The sequence below is a fragment of the Marmota flaviventris genome, chromosome 14 (assembly GCF_047511675.1).
Source record: "Marmota flaviventris isolate mMarFla1 chromosome 14, mMarFla1.hap1, whole genome shotgun sequence".
Lineage (NCBI taxonomy): Eukaryota > Metazoa > Chordata > Mammalia > Rodentia > Sciuridae > Marmota > Marmota flaviventris.
In genome coordinates, this window is record NC_092511.1 from 84001273 (window position 1) to 84010450 (window position 9178).

Consider the following 9178-nt stretch of genomic DNA (forward strand, 5'->3'; position numbering starts at 1 on the left):
TGCAAGTCTCAGTGGATGTGGATATGTTCCACTCCTCCCTGATCTGAGCACACAGTATGTCGTGCAATGCCATGGCATGGGATCCCTGAAGTGTCCTTCTAGTTCCTTCGTGATGCAAGAGATCCAAGGAGCTGTTTCCTCAGATAACAGCTCAGATGACTGGAGACCTGAGCTGCGGAGCACGGGTCTGGAGATGGGTTCAGAGTAGGGCAGGTCCCTGGCCACAGTTCCCAACCATCCGCCGCTCTGTGGGTAGGTAGGCTGTCTCTCCCCTGCAGGTGGAGAACCCAGTCATCTTTAGCTCTGGGGCCTATACCACTGGTGGCCGGTAGGTGGCATCAGTTGCACACCACCCCCACTGGCTTTGCCGCTAGGAACTTCTCAAAAGGGAAAGATCTATTTCTAATCCAGCAGGGGCTTTATGGCAATGCTTAATCACATGGCAAGGAGCACGCAATAACTACTGGTATTTCTGTAAACACGCATGCTAAGAAGCAGCTGCCAGTCGGGGATGAGGACAGAGGAGGCTCATCGAGGTCTCCTGAGGACAACCTATATAAGGAAAGCCCTTTGGGTTTTTAAATCCAAGAGCTTTTTAACCTTTGTGACTCATTGAAAGCAACGTTGAGAACCCGGAAGGACGGGGAACATACACTTTATGGATAGCAACCTGGTTCCAGGCCCACCCTGTCTCTCTCCCCTTCCCCTGAACGTCAGATTTTGTAAGGAGCCTCACTGGGCCTGCCTTCCACCCCCACCTCCTGCCCCAGGGTAGGGGTGCAGCCAAGAGTGCACCCCCACCAACCTTTGCTTATTTTCTTAATTTTTTTGTCCTGGCAAGTTGCCCGAGTTTGTCCTTTCTCTGGAGGAAAGTTTATTTGAATCTCATTCTACCATTAATAAAATTGGCACCAGATGGCTATGAAGCCACAGAAGAGATGCTTCACTGCAAAACAGAAGTTCAGTCTGCCAGCCACAGGGTGGTGAGGAGTTTAATGTATGTGGACACTTTTATTAAAAAAATAATTACGGTTAAATATGCAGATCACAAAACTGACCATTTCTAAGGGTAGAGTTCAGTGGCATTAGGTACACTCACATTATTGTGCAAACACCAGAACAGTTTTCATGTCAAAACGGAAGCTCTGTATCCATGGTGCGACTTCCCATTCTCCAAGCCACTAGCAACCACCACTCTAGTTTCTATGAATTCCAGTCCTCGAGTTTCACGTATAAATGGTATCATACAATCCATGTGTTTTTGTGACTGGGCTATTTAGTTTAGCACAATGGCCTAAGGTTCAGTCATGTTAAAGACTGTTTCAGAATTTCCTTTTTTCCCTGTTAAATAATATTCCATTGTTTGTGATGCTTTAATTTTGTGTCAGCTTCACTGGGCTCAAAGTTGCCCAGATAGCTGGTAAAATATTATTTCTGGGTGTGCCCATGATAATGTTTCTGGAAGAAATCAGCATTTGAATCAGTGGACTCGGGAAAGAAGACTTGCCTTCACCAACATGGGCGGGTATCACCCACTGCTATAAGGGCCCACATAATTCAAAACAGGGGGAAGAAGGGTAGATTCTCTTTCTTCTTGAGCTGGGGCGTCCATCTTCTGCCCACCTAGGGCATTGGTGCTTGAGGTTTTCAGGCTCCTGGATACAAGCCCGCCTGCCCCGCCCTGCCTCCAGGTTCTCAGGCCATCTTCTTAGTGGGAGCTACATGGACTCATGGGAATTTCCTGGCCACTGTTTTGAACAGTACGTGGCTTCTTTGTAACCACAGTTTCCCTAATCCTGGTCTGTTGGCAGCTGACTCAAGCTCAGCTGGGGCAGGAGATTTAGAAAGCAGCCTAATTGTATCTGCAGGTGTGGGACTGAGGAAAGCCGGGAGGCATAATACCCACTCTGCTTGCCACAGCAGAGGGAGCCCAGGCTAAATGGACCTCTGTGACTTGCAAGCTCTGGCCCCTGCACATCCTGTTCCCAGCTCAAGACTTTCCCCTTGCAACAGTGCTTACCCTGTTAGTTAACCAAGAGCAGGACAGAGGGGCCAGATAACATGGATTTCAGTGAAGGGCACAGATTGTGGGAGGAGGGAGGAGCAGATATTGGGGCCAGGTGGTGGGCAGGGAGCCCTGGGAAATACGAAGGTTTTACATTCTTTGCTGATTCAGGCATTAACCTTCTTTTTTTTCTGTAAATTCACTGGAGTTTGGTTGCAAAGGCCCAGCACCTTCTTGTGGCTTTCAAAACTGGGCATGTGGGCAGTGCTGGCAGAGACTGAGGGCCGTGGCTGGACATGCCCCTGCAGCCCTTCCATGCCTGGCGGCTGCACCCTTTAATCTGGGGGCCACTGTGGTATTGTTGGTATTATTCAGGGTTTTGACTTCAAGAGAACCTGTGAGGCTTTCTTTGCTATTTCACAGAAATTGGTACCAACAGCTGGTGAAAAGTGGGAGTACTGGTTCTCCCATGTTTGCCCAACACCTTCCAGTGAGCGGGGTACTGGGCAGAGAGTGCGGTCAGTTTGCTGGTCTGCAGACACCCACATGGGCGCCTCTCACTCTTGCTCAAGAATTTTCCCAGGCTCTATGCATGTGTGCAATTCGTAAGAATAACAAATCCAACATGGTTGTTTGTCCCCTAAGTAAGAAGCTTCGTGGTTTGTTTTCTAGTGGGAAAGAAAAGAGGATTTGAGTTCTTTAGAACTTGGCCAAACCTATGGATGTGTCTTAGCACTGACATTTGCTAAACAACTATCACTTGGTCTCTGGGAGAATTGGTCTCAGGACCCTTATATAAAATGGCATAGTATTCACACATCTTCCCACAGACTTTAAATCACTTCTAAATGACTTATGATACCTAATATAATGTAAAAAACAATAGAAGTAGTTATTATACTAAAATTTTAAATTTACATTATTTTTATTGTTGTATTTTTTAAAAAAAATTTTTTAGATTTTTTTTTGTAGTGGTAGATGGACACCATGGCTTTATGTTGTTTTTTTTTCATATGCGGTGCTAAGGATCAAACCCAGAGCCTCACACATGCTAGGCGAGCGCTCTGCCACTGAGCCACAACTCCAGCCCTTGTTGTATTTTTTTTTTAAATTTATTTTTTAATATTTTCTGTCCAAGGTTGGTTGACTCTTGAGGCTGTAAAACCTGCAGATATGGAGGGTCACTGATTCCCAGCTCTCTGGCTTTCTGGGGAGTTGTCTTAACACTTTAAATTACTCCCTGAGGCAGGTGCTCATGGCACAACCTCCTTTGGATAATTCGCTTATTTCTGGTGAATTTCTAAAGTGAACTTTGGCATTGAACATAGCTTTTAGCATAGTTGCTACTGAGATATGGAGTACTCTGTCCCCCATGGTCCCCTAAACCCCTGGGCCCCAGCAACTAGGGACTGGTTTTCTATCACTATAGTTTTGCTCCTTTTCTAGAATTTCACATCAGTGGAGTCAAACGATGTCCTCTCTTCCGTGCCGGGCTTCTTTCACTGAACATAACATTTCTGACTTGTCCGTGTCATTATGTATCGGTAGGGGGGACCCCTTTTGTTGTCAAGGGTGGTGGGGGCATAGGGTGGGCTGGGATTTGGTTTTCCATTTACCAGTTGGTGGATATTTGAACTGTTTCCAGTTTGGGGCAATTTTGAATATGGCTGTTAATAACATTCCCGTGCTGGTCTTTGTGTGGACTTCTGTCTCTTGATAAAACACCCAGGACTGGGCTTGCTGGGCCCTAACGTAGGTGCATGTTTAAACATCAGAGACACTGCGCAGCTGGCTCCCACAGTGGCTTACCATTCTGTATCTGAAGTGGACCCTCTCAGCCCAGGAGTGTGATGGGCCTTCTGGAAACCCACGGCTGTCCATCTGTCAATGATTTTTGGGTAATTTTATTGGAAGCCACATGTAATTAAGTGACCTGACTTTGGGGAAAGATGATGAGGTGTGCTGGACGGGATGACCCAGGTTTTGAACTCCAGGCTGTATAATCATGCTCACTGTCTCTTCCTGACGAAAATGCAAGTGTGAGTCAGGTCTCCCAGTGTCCTTTGAGTCCTCACCTGTAGGTTTCAAGTTCATCCTGTGTTGAGATGATGCCTGAAGGCGACAGGCAAGAGCACCATGGTGATCAGGTAGGGACGTGATTAATCATGGAGACGTTGATGGCATGCGGAACTGCTTGTTCCCTGACCTTTCTCCCATGCTGCTAAGGGGCAAGCAGGGTCAAGTTTAAACCCAAGATGACAAGTGTCTGGGGCTAGGGAAGGTTTCTGCTGAGTGCTTGACTTGGGGTCACTGGCCCTGTGTCTCATATCTGGTGAAAACTGACTCCCAATTAAAAATCAAGTTATGGGGGCAAAACACCTGTTGACTTAGCCTTGGGCTGAAACTTCTCAAAAGGTTTTTAGAATGGACATCCTGGTTCTTGGCAGCTTCTGGGTCACTGTGTTTTACCTTGAAAGTCTATTGCTCATACCTTCTTGGTACCTTTCAAAATGAAAAATGGTCACTTCCCTGGAATCCCCAACCCTCTCCTTGGGGAGCCCGTGTTATCTGCATGAGCTTGTGAAGTTCATGGCGAGCATGCACTCACGCCCCTGTGTTCCACTGAACCCCCAGATCACACGATTTGTGGGATTAGACAATGTCTCTTAATTATCACTAGGCCCAGGATCAAGTTTAGGTGAGCTTCACTCCATCTGGGGCAGATTTTGTTGGGGCAGGTGGTGTCTCTAGTTTTTTATTCAGAGATAAATGACACGACACTAGAAAATGTCGCTTCATCAGCTTATATCATTTGGGACAGTCTGGGAATGCTGTTTTGGTGTCAGAAGATCCCTGGAGGCCCTGCACCATCTGGACTGGGGGTAGTGGGAAGCTGTGTCTTGTACACAGCCCCTGCCTCCAGGTGCCAGGTCTCCCTGGGGTCAGCTTCTCCTGTCGCCCCCACTGCTCTCAGCAGCAACGTCCTGCTGGCCTCTCTGTGCTCTGGCGCCTCAGCCTCTCCTAAAATCCAGCTTCTGAAATCTCTCCCAAACCCAGCCTGTGCAGTGTTACCTGATCTGCCCTAAATGCAGCAGTCCTGGGATAATCCAGGAGCGCCAGAGGCAGGGGACACACGCCCTGGAGTACACAATATGGAACATGTTGGAAGTGATGGTGTTTTCCTGCTTTAAAATATGTAGGTTTGGAAGGAGCCAGGGAATTGTGTGGCTTAGTGACTGTGATTGTGGGAGAAGCATTCCTTCCATCTTGAGACTCACTGGACAGGATATGCATTTAAAATGATTTACAGCCAGAGGAAGGAGCTTCCATCCAAGGGGGGCGCTGCTTTGGTGGGAGCGGTGCTCACAGGTCTGTGAGATGGCCCCAGAGGGCTGCATTGTCATCTCTTCCAGCTTCAAATGGCCACAGAGGGTGAAAAGAGTCCTAATGTGGGACATAAAGCCCATGCTTTTCTTCCCATGAGAAGCAGCAGGAGGTGCTGGCCCAGTGCAGATGGTCAGAAAGAGACTGCTACCCTGATGGCAGACTTGCTGGGCACTGGCTACAAACAGAAGGCAATGGCTTTGGTCACCCAGGGTACCATGATGGGCTCTTCATTTTGCCCAGGCAGCTCTCCTTGGCACTATACACACGTCTGCCTCATGCCCACTCTGTGTTGTGAACCATGCCCCACATGAGGGAAGCCAGGCCACAGAGCTGCAGTCCCCTGCCCTGTCAAAGGACACCAGGGGACAGGTGCCCAGCTTGGCTCCTGGTGGAGGTCAGAAGCTTGGCTGGCCAAGGCAGAGCTCCCACAGACGCACCTATAGGCAGTATGACAGCTTGTTAATGGGTGAGTGGACTGGGCCAGCCTCAGACAGCTTAGTGTGTAGGCTGATGGAGGCCAGGGTAGGCCTTCCTCCACAGGCAGAGGGGACCCAGACACACTGGCCATGAGAGGTGAAGAGCCTGGTGCTGTGTGGGGCAGGCTCCCATGAGGAGAGCTGTGGCTAGTCCTGCTTCTTTCCTTTGATTAAGTGTCTTTGTGCCCTCAGGGAAATAGGTAAGAGCAAAGAACTATTTTTTTGGTACCAGGGATTGAACCCAGTGACACTCAAATACTGAGCCACCTCCTCAGTCCCTTTTTAAAAAATTTTTGTTTTAATTAGTTATATATAATGGTAGAATTTATTTATGCACTTTGATATATCATACATAGATGGGATATAATTTCTCATTTTTTTTGAGTGTACATGCAGTCACATATATATACATACAGTAATAATGTCTGTTTCGTCTTGCTATATCCTTCCTATCCCCACATCCCCTCCTCTCCCCTCCCTTCACTTCCCTCTACCTAATCTAAGGTAACGCTATTTTTCTCTAATGCTCCACCCCCTTATTGTGAATTAGCATCCATATATTAGAGAAAACATTCAGGCTTTGGTTTTTTTGGGGATTAGCTTATTTCGCTTAGCATGATATTCTCCAGCTCTATTCATTTACTGGCAAATGCCATAATTTCATTTTTCTTTAAAGCTGGGTAATATTCCATTGAATATATATACCACATTTTCTTTATCCATTTATCTATTGAAGGACACCTAGTTTGGTTCCATAGTTTAGCTATTGAGCTGCTATAAACATTGATGTGGCTGTGTCACTATAGTATGCTGATTTTAAATCCTTTGGGTATAAACCAAGGAGTGGGATAGCTGAGTCAAATGGTGGTTCCATTCCAAGTTTTCTGAGGAATCTCCATGCTGCTTTCCATAGTGCTCCTCAGCCCTTTTTAATTTTTAATTTTGAGACAGGGTCTTACTAAGTTGCCTAGAGTCTCACTAAGTTGCTGAGGCTGGCTTTGAACTCATGATCCTCCTGCCTCAGCCTCCTGAGCTACTGGTATTGCAGGAATGTATCACCATTAAAAAAATAAATAAATACAATTTATTTAATTTTTTAAATAAATAAGCATGTGTGTGTGTATTTATTTATTTATTTTATATCTTTTATTTATTTTTTTATGTGGTGCTGAGGATTCGACCCAGTGTCTCATGCATGCAAGACAAGCGCTCAACCACTGAGCTATAACCCCAGCCCCCTGGTATATGTTTTTTAAAAAATTTTTAAAATTTATTCTTTTTCATTATAAATGACAGTAGAATGCCGGTCTAGGTTTTGATCATCCCCAGGACTTAGAACAGTGCTGGTATTTGGAAGCAGATCATAAAATATTTGTTAAATAAATTGAGTAGATTTTTCTTCGTGCTATTGGAGGCCCTGGCATGCAAGGACATTGGATACTACTCTGAAATCTAGGTATGGCATGACAGGGGCCTGGAGTAGAGGGTCCAACTCAGGGATGGAGGGCAGAGTGAACCAGGCAGAGGCCTCTGGCTCAGATGTGACTGCAGAGAGCTGCTGTGCTTTGGCTGACTGGGCTGTGCATATCAGGCTCAGGATCTGAATTGAACCTAAGTTTTTGGATGCCTCCTGGAGTCTGGTCCACTCCCATGCCAGTCCCTGTTGCAGGATCTGAGACCCTGCCCGGCTCTCTCTCTGAAGCCTTCTAAGCAGCCAAGCCTGAGGATACAGACTGAACTTCAGAGAAAAAAATTAAATGCTCTTGTTAAAGCTAACCAGGGAAGACCAAGTTTAACTGTGATGATAAAATGTGAAGAACTGGAAAGAGATCAGATGGTGTCTGGGCGTTTGAGTTTCTTTGAATTTTGTACAAGGCCATTTGAAGTGAGTGATTTTGTATTATGTGTAGTTGTTAATACAGAAGTCATTTTCACAAAGGTGTGGAGCTGTGTGCTAATCTGCTGGTAGGCTTGGTGGGAGCCACCTGAATCGCTAGCCTAAGAAGTATTCAAAAAGATTACTTAAAACTTAAAGTAAGGAACAAGGATAACTCCAGGTCCTTTCACCATTTGGGGGAGTGTTGTCTAATAGGTGTGCTTAGAGATTATTTAAACTTCTAGTGACTGCATCCTTGTTTCTTGAACTGTTACTTGGAATTCAGGCTCAGAGCAGACTGAAGCTACATGTTAACAGGTACAAAACAGGTTGGGTATGATTTTTGTCTGGTAAAGATGTAAATAATGATTTCTATCTGGTTGAAAACGTTACCCAAACCTTACAATTTTTTGTTCCATACAACAACAACAACAACAACTGTTTCTTCTTTTCTTTTTTGTTTTCTTTTCTTTCCCAGTAGTGGGGATTGAACTCAGGGGACACTCTACCACTGACCTACATCCCCAACCCTTTAAAAATTTTTTAAACCTTTGAGACAGGGTCTTGCTAGGTTTCCCAAGTTGGCCTTGAACTTGTGATCCTCCTGCCTCAGCCTCCTCAGTAGCTGGGATTGCAATGTGTGTAGCTCACCACATGTTCCCCCTAACTGACTCATATCTTTGTTCTTCAGATGCTCTGAGAACCAGCTATTCCAGCCTGCTGCTTCTCTCACTAAAGAGCTTAATAAGCATGCTTAGTGAATATTTAAGGATATAAGAGCAAATTTTTAATATTTTGAACTCATGCTTTTACAGGAGATTAAAAAGTATCTTAAATCTACAAAATAATGTCAAATACCATAGAACACATATAAAAAAATGTAATCCTCCCTCTAACCCTCCTGTTTTTTAGCATGCCTTTCTCATGGAGGATTATTCTATTAAAAAGCTGGGGATAGAATGCCACCTGTCAATCAAGTTAGACCAGCATTTTGCTCTGCTTACTCACTTCCTGTTTTCTCTTCATAAATCATTTTTAGAAACCTTACAAACGTAATCCAGGAACAAGTCCTGGCCCATACCCTGTTTGGTCTGTAATTAAGATAGGGGATGTGTTCTGCAGGACACATTCTGCACCTTTGTGGGAAGGGTCCTGAGTGAGTTCTGGTCTCAGCAGGTGGCTGTGGGTGTGAGGTCAGGACCTGGTCTACCTGGTCATCTATACACCCTTTCTCTGTGATCCATGGGCCCTGGAGTCACTCAATTCTGCCCTAGTCCTAGATTTCCTACAGTTCCTACAGTTGTCTCTCCTTACTCGCAGTTTTGCTTTCTTTTTTTTTTTTTTTTTTTTTTTTTCAGTAACCTTTTTTTTTTTTTTTTTAATTATTTTTTTTTTTTAATTTTTTTTTTTTTTTATTGTTGGCTGTTCAAAACA